Source organism: Falco rusticolus, chromosome 5 (assembly GCF_015220075.1).
Source record: "Falco rusticolus isolate bFalRus1 chromosome 5, bFalRus1.pri, whole genome shotgun sequence".
NCBI lineage: Eukaryota > Metazoa > Chordata > Aves > Falconiformes > Falconidae > Falco > Falco rusticolus.
Genome location: NC_051191.1, coordinates 12319832 through 12335634, shown reverse-complemented (window position 1 = coordinate 12335634; position 15803 = coordinate 12319832). Strand labels below are relative to the sequence as shown.

Here is a 15803-nt window from a genome sequence, read left to right as displayed (position 1 = left end):
GTTTAGAAATTTTAGGCTACTATTTGTTTCAGCTATTGTAAGACTCTAAAGAGGTGCATTGTAAGTCCAGATAACACACACAGGCTGGAGGGCTTCAAGTCATATGCATGACTTTGGCACCTGATTACTACCAGGTTGCTATGGGTGAGAGGCCCCCAGCTTTCACCAAGAAGCAGCAAACAGAAAGCAATGCACCAGCTTCTAAATGCAAAGAGCAGGAGAGTGCTGTGAATCAAGGGAAGCTGAAGAGTGAGCTCAGTTTACGAGGCCCAAAGACAAGTGGCCTAAAGGTTAATGCAAGCAGCCTCATGGTTTCTTTCCAGCAAGCTTGAGAAGTTTACTACAACAGATACAACAGCAACAACAATAACAAAAACTGTAATAATAGAATCATAGGATGGTTTGGGTTGGAAGGGCCAAAAAAAGATCATCTAGTTCTGTGAAACAAAAATTTAGCTGGAATAGTTTTCTTTCTGCAGAACTGTAAATTGAGTCTCTGTGTATAATATGTAGCAACCAGAAACCGTAATAAAACAAATTGATCAGAGAGGAGAGTCTGGAGTAACATTCACAATAGAAGTGGTAACAGTATAAAATCTACTGCTAGCAGTGAAATGATTGATTGATGGTGCATGGTTTTCTCCAAGCCAAGAGAGGTTGTAAAGGTGACAAGCTTTTATGTTCTTCAAGCTTTATGCAGTGCTGGTGTAGAGACTTTGGGAACTACCTTCAAGACGTGCTCTTTGAGAGAGGGCAAGGGGCACAGAGGCAGCAACAGTACGGCTATTGTGGATATAACAGCCTAAGTCAACGAGCAAAGTGCTGTCTTAGCATCGTGTGATTATCTCCCAAAAAGTTACCAAGTCTCCTTACAGTCTGGCCTCACTTAGGAGAAGGATAAAGCCAGCGAAAAGCCTTGAAGTTTCTTACTCTTGGTGCTTTCGTTTCTCGCCGGTCTTTGAGCAGTATGTTGAGACAAGCTGGTTCTTTTGGGTTGCTTGGCAAATGAAAATAGGACAGAAAGGGGAAAATAGTGTGGCATGTCAGATTCCTGGCTTGAGCAAATGAAATGGAAACAGGGTAATGTTAGCTTTCTGAATATGCTCTAGATCACAAAATTGTAAAATTGCAATGACATTGAAAAGAAAGGTGATAAAATAAAGAGTTGTCACACCTTAGCTGAAGGTTTTAGCGGGGGGGGGGGGGGGGGGGGGGGGGGAAGACTTAAGTCCTTAATGTGTTCTTAAAAAAATTAACTGCAAAGAATGAATTAACTGCAAAGAATGTTCTATCAGAAAAGTTGTTTTTTACAAATGTAGTGAAGAATCTAGAGATCAGTGTGATGCCAAACTGAATTAAGCTACTGATTTATGTAACCATCACATGTGATTCATTTTATTGTACCGTAAAAGTAGTAGGGTGAAAGTTGAAGTACATTTGGAGCAAGAATAGTGCTGCAGATGTATGAGAAGCCACTGGTAAAGAATACAAAGAATTCAAATGAAAGTCTACATGTGAGAAAACAGGAAAACAGGAAATGTATGACAAGGGCTCATTTGAAAGACTACCACAGACCTAATGCTGAAAAAGCAAAGGAGAGAACTGACCACACTGAAAAAAAGCAGCACAGGTTTATGCATTGACATTTCAAAGTCCAATACTGTTGTATTGTATGGCAGGAAAAAAGAATGATTAATAAGGTTCAGATTAGTGCCTTGGCACAAGCAGAAGGCAGTGGCACAGAAAGAAAAAGGACATCGTAAAGCAAACAGAAGAGGTAGCAACAGCAGATATGAAGTACTACCCATTTACCTTGAGCAATACACAAAAGAGAAAGTGCAGCTACTTAAATCCAACTCTGAATAATATGATGACAATATCAATTAATAAGATGTTATGCATTACTGTTGTTATTGATATTTATTATTAGGCTGACTCCTGCCAAATGATTTTTCTACTGTATTGTTTTCCTGCAGATTTGATCCCTAATACAATTTTCAAGCATATGTGTGCATGTGCAGATTATAGCAGCATGGGAAAAAGAGCTGCTTTACTTATAAAAAAAAAAATATTTTTTTTGCTATCCGATGACATCCATCAGATCCTGAGCATATTTCTTCTTTACACTCTGAGAAGCACCTGTCAGAATGAAAACAAGCTCTCAACAAGTGCAAGCTGTTGCTGGGGAAGAAGCTTGGTTATAGGCTTCTGCAAGGCAAGCATTGGCATCGACTGCTGGAGGCATTGTATATTCAAAACCCGTGTCTATACAGCAGAAATAGCCAGGATTAGAGAGGCGGGCAAGCAATGAAAGTCTGGCATGGAGGGAAATGCCAGAAGAGGCTTCTTTTAGACCAGCTGCCCACTGTAAAGAGAGAAAACTGGCCCTTTTTGTTCCTTACAGACTTCAAGATAACAGGATTTTTCATGCGCTCTTTGCAACCAAACCAGATTGCCATTGGGAAGTACCTGACCTGTCAAAATCAATAACCCAGCAAGATCTCTAAATAATTGTGTCAGTTTTGGAGCAATATAATTTATTGGCCCAAATGCTGCATGTGCAAAACACTGTATAAATATGAGAAGATCATCTACATATTAATTTATGCTCTGCAAGGTAAAGGAACATCTTTTGGCTGCATAATGTGCTCAATTTTAACAGCATCATGCCAGTCTTGATAACTAATGTGCAGTTTATCAATTCGGTCATGAGCACTCAGCCTCTACCCGCTATAAACCACACTCCTATACCAAAATCAGGGAAATATTCTAAAATTCCTGATGAACAGGAATCGTGTTTCAATAATTTTGTTTCATTTGTGTAAGCCACTGGTACATCTGTGTGTGTAACTGCTCCCAAGTAACAGACAATGTGAACCTGGGAAAATTATGAATTTACCAGCTCTTCAGCATAAGGGGTAAAGACTTCCGTGTTTTAGCTGAAAAAGCCATGGGTTTATTTGCTGATGCTAACCAAGATAAAATTTATACAGGACTGTCTGAAAGTAAATGTTCTCTTTGCAGAGGAGAAAGACAAATCACTGGAGAGGGATTATATATGAAATGCCAGAGCCTTCACACTGTTATGAAGAGTATTCTGAGGAATGAGCCTTGTCACAAGCACTTCACAGAAATCCTGCCCAGCTGAAAAATACACTGACAGTCTCTTGCTACTCCTTGAAGAAGAAGAAGAACTTTGTTTTTCCTGTGTTTTATTTCAATAACCTCTAAATCGGAATAAAATGATGGACAGACTGTCTGAGGCATACAGTCATGTCCCCATCCCTGCATATTGTGTGGGGAAGAGCAGAATGAGGTGCTGATCAAAAGGAGGCAACATGGACAGTGGAAGTAAATATTCTGCCAGGAAAGGACACTGCAGCATAGAAATCCCAACAATACGTTTTCTTCTTTCCTTTCACCCTGAAGTTATTATTTGATTTTTAGGGGAGGGAGACTTTTCCCCAATCTCACCATGTGTTGGCCCAAGACAGTTCTGTTTCAGAGCAACAGACACTCGAACCTTGATGAATGAGCATACAAAAGGAAAGTGCAACAGCTGAGACTACACTGAAAACTGAGGACAAAAAATAAAACAGGCCCTGTGAGCTCAGCTGCTTTGCCATTTGCTGTAAAACTCAAGCCCAAGTGTTTTTCCTACTAGTCCAGCTGGCGGCCTTCACTAACCATTCCTACACCTTGGCTCCGCTGGCGAGTGTGAGTCAGCTACCCAAAGAGCAGGAATGCGAGCCACAGCGAGGAGCTGAGCACTTACCAGAGTGCACTTGTAGCTGAGACTGAACTTAAACCAGGCAGAAAAGAAAAGCTGTTCACTTAACAGTGTCTTCTTATTTCATCTAATTTAAACATCCCTGTGGGAAAAGTTCAACCCGTGAGCCGGCAGAACGCCTTAACCACAGTTCACTGGAGAAGCCCTATTTATGTAGTAACACACAGATACTAGAAAAATCACCATATTCCTTCATGCATATAATAAGAATGATGGTGGGAACGATGTGGTTGGTGACCACAAGAAGAACTGGAAAATCATAGAGCGGTTTGGGTTGGAAGGGACCTTAAAGATCATCTGGTTCCAATGCCCCTGCCATGGGCAGGGACACCTTCCACTAGACCAGGTTGCTCCAAGCCCCATCCAGCCTGGCCTTGAGCACTTCCAGGGATGGGGCATCCACAACTTCTCTGGGTAACCTGTTCCAGTGTCTCACCACCCACACAGTGAAGTATTTCTTCCTAATGCCTGATCTAAATCTACCCTCTTTTAGTTTAAAACCATTACACCTTGTCCTATCGCTACAGGCCCTACTAAAAAGTCTGTCCCCATCTTTCTTACAAGTCCCCTTTAAGGATTGAAAATCTGTTATAAGGTCTCCCTGGAGCCTTCTCTGCTCCAGGCTGAACAACCCCAAGTCTCTCAGCTTGTCTTCCTAGGAGAGGTGCTCCAGCCCTCTGGTCATCTTTATGGCCCTTCTCTGAACTTGTTCCAACAGGGCCATGTCCTTCTTATGTTGGGGGCCCCACAGCTGAATGCAGTACTCCAGCTGGGGTCTCACGAGAGCAGAGGGGGAGAATCACTTCCCTCAGCCTACTGGTCATGCTTCTTTTGATGCAGCCCAGGGTACAGTTGGCTTTCTGGGCTGCAAAAGCACATTGTTGGGCCATGTTGAGCTTAAGGAAGAACAGTTCTGTCCTCTTAACCAATGTATGGGTTATAAGCCAGCAGCTGGCAGAGCCAGCCTTGGGATTTCTGAGGGCTGCTGGTGGTGGGACTACAACATGAGCTGTCCATTTCTGCTCCCTGGCCAGTGGTGGGACAATCATAAAGAAAATTCCTTCCAACTCTATCTCAGCTGTCAGAAAGTGAGCTCAGAGATGGTGACGTGCATTCACTGCACTCATTTCTGGCATGGTTATTTGGCAAATTGTGTATTAGTCAGATAGGATCCTCAGTGAGAACCAGCTGCTGCAGTTTCACTGCTGCTACTTGCACCGACTCAGGATATAGCACTCATTTGCAAGGTACGAGTACATCCAGGATTTTTAATTCACCCCAGAAAGAGTTTCAATAGAGTTATAAAAATTCCATGAGATGATGGAAATTGATCTCAAGAGCCAGATGTTAATAGATACTTTTTAGTGAGAGATGCATTGTTTCTCTGCAGGTTCCATAGCATACTATGCCCCCTACTAGATTACAATATATGTATTCAAATTATAGTCTAATTCATGGCACAGATAAACAATGAAAAGGGACAAGTAGTAGGACAGCAGCTGAATCCATAAGTCCCTAACTGCAGGTAACAGGAAAATTTTTAAGGGCTGAAGCATCCTAGCAGTTAGTGATAGACATCCTGTGTACTCTGGCAACCACTCAGTTTGATATATTTCTGTTCCTTTCTCCACTAGTCTAGCTTTCCCTGATTAATTCTTTTTCATCTTCCCAAACTTTCTCAGCCCTATACAGCAATTCATTGTCAGCACTAATCTATGCTGTTAAACACACATAAGGCTCTATCTTTTCTGTGAAAACAATCACAAGAAGAGACGATCACATTACTTTTCAATCTTTTTCAGTTGCTTTCATTTGGCAGAGAAACAGAACTACTTTTTCATATTATTTCCCTGCACTCTTAAAATACATGAAATTGCAGGTGTTGATTTTCCCTGTGCTCTCTCCTTATTTTCCGTTTCATCAGCCCTCCCCATCACATGACAGTGAATGATTGCAGGGTCTCCTTTTTGCATTCTGCACATCCTGACTTATCCCAACCATATTGCAGTTGCACTGCAAGCCCTGCATCAGTTTCCTGGGGGGCGGGGGGGTGTCCCTGGAGCTCACACACTACAGAGTTCCTCCTCTGTAGGGTCCACAGGCTGGGAACATATTTCATTTTCTGGTGCTTCTGTCCTTGGCAGCCTTGACTCCCAGCACATTCTAAGCAGGAAAGCTCTGGCCTGTTAGAAAGACACCTCACACCTCTTCCATTTGCCTCGGTGCCACCATCACCTCCCTTAGTCTGTCTTGGGTATCCAGTCCTGCTGCTGAGACTTGACTTAAAATAGAAGGAAACTTCTTTAGTCCTCCCGCATCCAGGGTCATCCCACAGTAAGTCAAAGGCAACCCTGTGAAGCCTTTCCACTTCTTGGGCCCAGTCCCTGAGGTCAGGCCCCTTTCTTCCTCGGGGCATGGCTTACAGGGCTCTGGGCATCACCTCGGGTTTCCATCAGCCCCTCCAACTCACTGTGAGCAGGACAGAAGACCAGAGCACCACTCCTGAACACAGTGTGGTACCTTCCCAGCTGTCACCTCCACCTGAGCAGATCACTCTGGTCCTGCTCCCAAAGGGCACTGCCGGTGCACGTCCCACCCAAGCCCCACCTCGAGCCTGCTGGATGGGGATGGGGAGGCCAAAGGGACTGCCTCCGACCTACAGGGGGCTATAAATCTGGCTCACACCAGAGGAGACACTACGTTTCTACCTTTCTCCCACAGGGAATTGGCATTTTGAGTGATAAACGTTTTCTAAAACTGTGAAGGAGCAAACCCTGCAACATTTTCATGTTGCCTTTTCTCATTAAATCTCCTCCCCTTTCTGACCACACCCCAAATGGAGAAAAGCAAGAAGGATTTTAACAAACATTTTTTTTTTAAACGAAAATGCAATTTCTCCTCATGTCAAAATGAAAAATAATCTATGTAACTCCAGGGGTTTTAAAGCCTTTCTATCAGAAAACATCTTTTTCTTGCATTAGCTAATTCAAGTGATCCTTTAAATAGTCCTCCAGAGACTCCAATTCCCTTTTAGGAGAGTTTATCTATCTTTTATGACTTTGCTCTCATGAAAGATTAACAGCTGCAAAAGTCAAGGGCCATTGTGATCATTTAATCTGACCTGCATCGCATAGGCCATCAAATTTTACCCAATAATTCTTGCACCGAATCCTATTAATTGGAGATGAAACATCATATATCTTTTAGCAAGAAATGTTCTTTCAATTTGAAGGCAGTGAATGCTGAGAAGCCTGCTGCAGAAATTTGTTCCACTTTTTTTTTTTTTTTTTATCCTGATGTTCTCTGAATTTTCACTAGGGCTGATTAGGAATTTTTCAATGAAATATTTTGTGCTGAAGAAATGTGGGTATACAAATTATCAAAAGTGTAGTCCTTGAACTTTGCTTCACTGTTTTACTCCCGGAAAAGAAAAAAAAAAAAAGGAACAACAAGTAGCATACCCCTCAACACATTAGACTTTTTGTTCTGGTTTGCTTTGTGAATGTTCTTTCCCTGAATATTGGGACAACGAGAGAACTAGCCTCCTCATGTTAAATGTGTAGAGCTAGGCAGTGGCAATGCCTCTCATGCTGTCTTAGCCAGACCACACATCCTCAGACACGCTGAGCTGGGACCCCCACCCTCATCAGGTACCAAATACTAGCACAACCCTACAATTTCTATCAGGCCAGTGTTTCTACTTAAAAGTGCCATAAAGCCCATTTATTGCCTTCTGGGGTTGGAAATATGGCTTTGGGACCAGGAAACGCTTCCATTGCTTTCAAATAAGCCACCCAAAATAAATCAATCCGGCAGAAGGTTATAGGCTCATAGGGGCAATCTGCTAACGTTCTGGAGAAGTGTTTGATATCTGTCTGTTGACAGATAGATGGCAAGCCAGAGAGGCACTGGTAATCTACAGCCTGAGCTACACCGATTAGTTTGACCTAGCAAAACAGTGTAATGTACAGACATTGAAGTGATGACAGTAGTAGAGTTGTCATTTTGGATTCCTTAACATCCTTTTCCAACGGATTATCTTTCCCATGGATTGAAATTTAGGTACAGCACCATGAATTTATCAGAGTGGCTCTGACATGGCTTTCCAATAATTGATTTATTCCCTGTATATGGTATAAAATGTAATCTTCTAGACAGAACAGGCTGAAAGACTTCAAAAGAACTTTTTTCCAACAGATAATTTAGTTTTTATAAGCTGATATTTAAAAAAATTATCAGTTTTGCATCAAATAATTTTCAAAGAGGAAAACATTCAGATGAGCCTAATTTCCTCTTTCAAAACAGAATATTTTGTTTGCATATTCTGAAGACTCTTTATTTTGAAAATAATTTTTAATACCTAGTAAAAAATAAAAAAGATTTTTCAAAACAATATGCCAAGAAGCTTTGATCCAAAACATTCTTTTACTGTTAATTTTAAGAATTTTTAGCTTATGCAGCTATGTCAAATTTCCCAATATTACAGTCTTCTGAGAATCAGAATAATTTCAGACCTCATTATGACTACACTTACCTATTGGTAACAGAAATTTGGACTACATAAATCTCACAAACGTGATTACATCCATTTTATGGTAGAGGACAGTGTAAGTCACTTCTTCAGATTCATGCTCAGAGACTTTTTGGACAGGCATGAGAACTCAAGCACACTCCTCACCTTTCTCCATTGCACAAGGTTCTCACGGCAAGTGTACTCCTCATCTTGTCATCTTTGCTCAGTGACTAGCAGAGGGAGTATGAGTCCAGATCCAAGTGCCTATGAAAACACATGATACAACAGCAGAATGAGACACAGAACCTGTGAGTTCAGGAACACAGGCCCAAAATTAGAAAATTCACATTAAAAATACCGATGTAAATCAATTTTAAGCAATGCTTTTTCTTTGCCACTTCATGCAATATTTATTTTTCTTCTTTCTGTGGTAGTAAAAGATCAAGAAACTGAAGATTTTGTGAAGTGCTCTGAAAACACGATAAATTAAAGTATCATGCCAAAAGTGTTCACAGCCTAAACACACAGAGAGCAAGCAGATTAGAAATGATGACAGTGAGACCATGAGAGCGTTCAGCGTTAAACCAATAAATACATTCTGATTACAGCTACAAGCATACTGAACTTGTTTGCCCTTTCAGTTACGCTGGTGGCTCTCAAATGACTTTGAATGGGAATATTCCTGTACAACATAGGTGTGAGTAACAAGAAAATCATGTTCGCTGTTTTTTAGGCTGGAAGAAAAGAGGTGATTTTTGCAGATGGCAGGCAGTGACCATCAAAACCGAACACTGAAATGAATCCTCTGACATGCTGAACACTGTTAGGATAGATTTGTCATTCAGCAGCGGATTTTCCTTTCTGTATCTGGTATTTCTAATAGCTATTATACCGGGCAGGTCATTCTCACAGTCTATTGTTAAATTTGAATAGTAGTTACAAATTCAAGCATTTTCAAGAGCTTCCTGTTTTTTGGCAGTTCATTTTTTTCCCTTTTGTAAAATAAGTTCTGTGAATGTTTTTATGGTGCTCATTGTCTCAAGTTTTTAATCTCCTATTTGAAAAATGTAAATGGTTATAAAGTTCATTCTCCATTCCAAAAACTTGCAATTCATGTATGTGTGCTGTGGAACTCTGAATCTGTGACATTCTGCCGGCAGAGCAAAAGTCTGCTTCATTGTGAATGTGCTTATTGAGAAGTCAGTGTTTGGCTGACCCAGAGAAATCCCCCTTTTGATTCTCAAAACATCAGCTGCAAGGCCACTTCACTCCAGGAACATCAGCACAGGGTCCTGGAGTTGGTTTATCGATGGTACTCACGTTGTAATAAGACTTTAGCACCTCTCTGAACACCATATCTCACAGGTGCGTGGTGTTTTGTACAAATACTGCCAGAGCACAGACCTGCTGGGCACAGCTAGAACAGGGACGTAGCAGCAAAACTTGCTACTGCCACCACTGTCATTTTTTCAGTTTGACTTTGGGGACTTCTCACATCATTTCCTACAAACCTGGCACCCTGGCTTTCTGACCTAATCGAAGCACTTGAAGCTGGGAGCTCAAAGTGCTGTTGAAACATATGGTTTATCCATGGAAATCACTGCTCTAGTCAGTAATGCTACAATTACAATTGATTTTCACAAAACGAAACTAACCCTTTGACTTGCATATCTTACCAGTTTATCACGATTATTCAGCCGATAAATGTTCCTCATTGCGTTTCAAACATCCAGATACATATTACGCTTGTTGTGTGTCAGATACCATTTTTCTAAGTGCAATGGAACAGGCTATAACCAAATCACCATTTTCTCAGCCTTTCTTCTACAATACTTAAGCTTAACCCGTCCGCAAGGTTTGTACTTGTACAGCTGCATATTATGGTGCTACACAGCAGATCTGGCTTAAAGCTCACTGATGCTTCTCTGTGCTGTGACATCGACTGTTTCTATTTAAGGTAACATGACAGCCTCATTGCAATTGCTTATGCAAAGAAATACTACTAGAAAATTATTTCACTCAGTTGACTTTTAACACCTTTTCAGATATGCAAGACTACTTGACACTGAGTTGTCAAGCACCTACACAGAGAATAACAAGGGTCCATGCAGCATTCAATTTGAGAACCTTGGCTGAATCACAGGATTAGAATGAAATACCTGTCTACTTAAACACAACAAATTTTGTACAATAATAATTCACCAGAATAATGATTGAAGCCTTTTCAAATATTGAATAAAGACATCCTTAAGGAGGAAGGCCATGTTTCTCCTTAAGCCTCTCTATACGTTTTTTCAGTGACCAATCACATTTATTTGTGAGGGCCTTGCATTTCGGTGCAAGAAAAATGCCAAGCATAGGCTGTGTCAGAGCGGCCTGACATAGTGGCTCTTTGTCTGCCTCACGTGCTTCTTCAGTGGGGCTGAATACCTTCAAGCAGCATGGCCAAACTCAAACTCACATCCCTGAAACTCCTTCTCTGTCCTGAAAAGGAGGAGGTTGCAGGGAGGCTGTGTGGAAGCTGGTGGAGCAAGACCTCCTCAGCTTGCTCAGGGAGGGACCCTGGAGATCCCTTCCCTGCCACGCCATGCTTCAGCTCTTGGTATGTCTGGCAACTAGGCAGTTTGGTCAACTGACCTCTGTAACTTGCAGAAGGCATTTAATCTGTCCTATTGCCCTATTCCTAAATTTTCCATCCATGATGACACAGGTTCTGAATGATACAACCACCAACTTAAATTAGAACTATTCACATCTGGGCCATACTGTTTTAGGGCTTAGATTTTCTAGATCTGAATGCAGCAGGAAGATGTGGGTCCCAGGGATAATTCATGCACATGACACAGAAGGCTCCTCGTAACAGGTTAGAACAGTCCAGTACAAGATTACCTGTTTTCTATTTTTTCCCCTGAGAAAAGCACTAGCCTTGAAAAATCAGTGTGTGTTTTTGCCACACGTGATGCCACACGTCTTACTGAAAGATATTTCCAGTTACTAAGAGGCCAAACCTAACAAGAGCCAACAGGAGAAGAACAGACAAGTTAAAAAGAAAAATGTACCTTTAAATTTTATTTTTTTTTTAGATCAAGATAGGTAATTATTTCAAGAAATCATCACATAAAGCAGTGGATTATCAGTGTACTCACATCTGTAATCAAGTTTGGATGCCTTATGGAAATGTATGCTTCAACCTAGGCAAGCTGTTGGATCAGTTAAAAAATAAGATTAAACTTTGACTTCTGTTATAGAGGACAGGTAGGGTAGTCTGAGGTTTTCTTCTGTCCCTAAAAATCCATTTATTTTTTAAAATCTCCTCAGTTTTTTATTTTCACTGTTTGAATTTTTACACAAAAAGTTGCTTAACCAAAACTTTGGGTAACAGCCATCATTTATAAACAGTATTGCACAAGAAAGAAATAAAATGCCCCACTTAAACATAACCAAGTAAAACTATAAACTAATGTCTCATCTCTTTTGGCTTTATAGAGTTGTTTATTTGCTTCATAGTTGTGACTCTTGGGGCTGTTAATATGGCAAATATATGAAACAAATGCATTTTTCTTAACCCCTAACTTTCACACAGGTTTTGCTTTACTGACTGACTTTTGCTTGTGATAAATTGCAATTATCGCTTTCCACTTGATTTCTGCATGTTGCAAATTTGTATAGACAGGATTCTATTCCCTTGCTGGAGGAGTGGCAGTCCAGAAGTAGTATCTTGTTCTCCATCATAGCTTGCCACTGGGAAAGTCCATCCAAATGGATCCTAACAAACTGGAAATAGGTAATTGCTCCTGACATCAGTGCTTCAATGTTGGTGTTTTTTTTTTTTAATGTTAGTTAATATCTGGGGAGTCCTAGCTTCCAGAACTACGCAGTTGGTCCAGAAAACAATGAATTCACTTTAAAGAGAATTCCCAGCCATCAGAGAGTTCTGACAACTTGACCTAAAGCCTGAAAATTCCAGGCAGCAAAAAAAACCAACCAACATTGCTTTGACTTTAAGCCAGTCTGGTACTCTTTGTTGCATAACTCACATTTTTCTAATCCCGAGCATGGACAATACTGTACATTGTCCTTTCTCGTGGGGTCCTGGTTTGGGATGGTTGATGGTTTTGCATTGGGCTCTTCTCCTCGGTGTCATTTTGACTGCAGAGTATACAAGTGCTCTCTGAGTGTGGAAAAATATAATGGTTCTGCTCTTTGCAGGCAAAAGGTAGGTTGGAGTAATGATGAGCAAAGGGTAAATTCTTGCCCTTATATGTCCAGGCTGTTTATGGAGAAGCAACTAGAAAAGCTGAGGCATGTGGCAGGAACCAAGCCTATCCTGGCTTGGGGGAGTGCGTGCCGGAGCCTGCAGCTGGCTCCTCTGCAAAGAGCGCGGTGCACATCACTCCCTCGGCAGAGATGGCTGAGTCATGGGGACAGAAGCAGCCCCAGGCCAGCCCTTCCAGTACAAGCACTGTAGAAGCAGGCAGCCACACACACGCTGCTCCTGCTTCTGCTATGCAGTGCCTTGCTGGACACCAGCACAGCAAGAGCGGCCATAGAAAGGGTCTCCGGAATCCTGCTTCCTAGAGGCGATTGCCAGGCGGAGGCAGGGGCACGTTTGCCTACCTGATAATTGCTTTCACAGACACACACATCTCTGTCAGGCTGCTCATGGCAGTGAGACATTTCCTATTCCACCCTTCACTGATTTTTTTTTTTTTTTTTGGTATCTGTTACTAACTGGACAGCAATGCAATAAATAAATAGGAGCTTTAGACTCAAGCTGTGCTAGCCCTCCTCAATAGGCAACAGGATCCCTGAACATCTAAATGTCTATCACTCCTCTAAGACCCACAACAGCCTCTTAGTCACAGTGACTAATGGTATCTTTGACCATAGGATTATTTTTTTTAATGCATCTGAGCTGTTTATCCCAGGCTAAAACCACCCCAGATCCGATGAGTGCTACAGTCCGGCTGCATGCTGCTAATCCCCCAAGGGGAAGTGTCTCCACAAGTGTTTAAGATGATTCCTCTCGCTAACATCTAACACCAGTGGATGAGGTGATTTTAGGGAACTTCACAATTCTCTCCCCCGGGGATACAGCAGGGACAGCCTGTGCAGGATGAATCAACGCCATATGTCAAGCACTGTTTGTATATGTTTCAGTGTATCCAGGCAAAGTCTTTTAACTTTCCATGCTAGAGCCCGAGCAGTACTTTCCTGAATGTCAGCCAGGAAAATTTTGTAGATTTGGCAGCAGGACTGTGGGAAGCCTGGTTGAAGACCAGCCCGGAGTGCTGGAGCAGAGGCTTTATATAAAGAGAGAGAATCCAAACACCTTCCTTTGTTTCGCCCTACAAACGAATTCAAATGGAGCCCTGAGATCGCAATCAGGCCCTATTGTATAACACAGACCTTTCCATTACTCCATTACAGCTTTTTGGCATGTAGAATTTCATTATTTTTCAGCTGGAAAACTAATTAAAATGGATTCTTTTTTATTTATCGGCGTGTTAATGCTTCGGTTTTCTAGTCCTCCACTGGCTTCCAGCCATTTAATTTTGGTCCCTAGGGCAAAGCCTGACAAATTAAGATAAAGCCATTACTTAATGTTGTCCACTCCCCCCTCTCCCCGAGAAAAAACAAGAAGTATTTCCTGCTCTTATTAATTGCATGAAGTCAATTTCCGTGGTAAAATTTCAGCAGGATCAGAGTCTCTGCACCCAGCATCTCTGTGCTGCTCTACTCTCTGCTCAGCTGCAGCGGCGGAGGTAGGGAGGGCTGCTGGGCTCCTGCTGGGCTTTCCCCAGTGCCCACAAAATCGCAGGGTAAATGGAGGCTTCGCTCAGGTGCTTGACCTTTGCCACTTGGGGGTCACCCTTTCCAGTACCTCTAAGGTATTTTTGCTTGGAGAGTGCTGTGCTTCACCTCCAAGGAGAAGCCGCCCCCGGGGAACCCGGCCGTGCCAAGCAGGTTAGTCAGAGCTGTGGTATGGGCGCTGCCCAGTTCAAGTGCATTCAAAGCAGCCAAAATCTGCCTTTATTTTTTTTCCCTCCCCAAAGTGTAGATCACAAAAGTTCACGTACTTGTCAAGCAGAATGTTGATTTAACCGATACTGTTTCTCCATCCTCCCCAGCTGCAGATCCTGGTGCAATAGGTAACAAACAGCCCTTCCCATGGCAACACGATTTAATGCCCTCGCATTAAGGGGAACGGGAGTTCTCCAGTGAGCAAACCAGCCCGCTGAGCCACAGCTCGGGAAAGCAGCCAGGATGATGCAAAAAGTTTAGATGGGAAGCAGCAAAATAAACAGCAAGGAAACAAAGTGATGTGCCTGCAGTTGCGAGGGGACAGACAGAAACAGACAGCAGCATCGCTGTGTTTCCCTCCCCATTTGGTGTCCCTGGTACAAACCTCGTGCCCCTGGGCCACCAGAGCTCTGCCCGGCATTGCTTCACTCTTCAGTGCTCTCTTTATAACATTCTTGCGTTTAAACAAGGCTGACAACATTGAAACCCAGCTCAACAGCAGAAGCTCCCCCAAACATTTTCCTAAAGCAGGCTAGTTTAGGGAAAGGCTTGGCTAAACAAGGAGACAGCATGCTGAGCGCTGTTGAACTCTGTTATCTAAGATTTGTTGCCATGTTTGGGACAGAGAGCAGAAATTGTGAAATGCCTGTTGACTCGCTGGCAGTGGCACACGGCTGGCACACCGGGCCAGGCCATACCAGTGCCCCAGGGGATGAATTTGCTCTGCAAGCCTCTCCAGGCTTGGGACGCCGCTCCACAGGCCACACTGGTGCAAGACCTCGCTAGGAGCCAGGAGCAGCTTGCAAAAGCACCAGCATGTCTCTGCTGTGCCAGCACCTTTGTCCCCCGCAGACAGCCTCCTCCTCTGCCATGTGTCTGAGTCCAAGCCACCTCCTGCTTCCAGGCAGGGTCTGAGCCCCATCCCGCCTCTGCTGCCCAGAACGGCAGAAGAACCCAGCCCAGAGGTGCTCCCAGCCAGGGCCACCCCACGGCTTGTCCATGCCACCACTGAGGCTCTGTCAGATTGCCTGACACTGCAAGCAGGAGGGGAAGCTGGGGAGGAGACAGCCATGCCCCAGCAGCATGGACTTGGGCGAGGAAGCTGCTGGAAGCCCCCTTCTCCCACATTACTGGGGCAGGCACAAACAAAAACATCCTTGAGGGCAGATGTTTGGAAAGGAAGTAAAGTATGCAGCTCAGCTTCTGCTACACCATGCCAGCCAAGGAAGCAGCCGAGTGAGGCATACACAGGAAAAAACGGTTCACCAAAGACCTTCGTGCTGCCCGAGTGAACAGCAATATACCCCTTGTTTACCTTACGCCCCCAAATCAGTTATTCTTTGCTGGTATTCTTTTAAGAGTGCTGTTTATTAAAAACTAGACATAGGATTTGAAGATGCCCTTCTAACTATTCTTTGAAAACTCCAGCATTTTAGGAGGAAATTATTATTTTATATTTCTAGCTTTGCACAGAAA

At 42.9% G+C, this 15803-nt stretch overlaps 1 long non-coding RNA gene across 1 annotated transcript in view; it reads right to left on the bottom strand.

The window, feature by feature from the left end:
* Nucleotides 1-14538, bottom strand: part of LOC119149104 — a 31722-nt gene extending 17184 nt beyond the window's left edge. Inside the window, exons 1-2 of the long non-coding RNA XR_005104573.1 lie at nucleotides 14384-14538; nucleotides 8469-8567 (exon numbers count right to left, since the gene is read on the bottom strand). This is a non-coding gene — a long non-coding RNA (uncharacterized LOC119149104). The remainder of the gene's footprint in view (nucleotides 1-8468; nucleotides 8568-14383) is intronic.
* Nucleotides 14539-15803: the final 1265 nt, after the last annotated feature.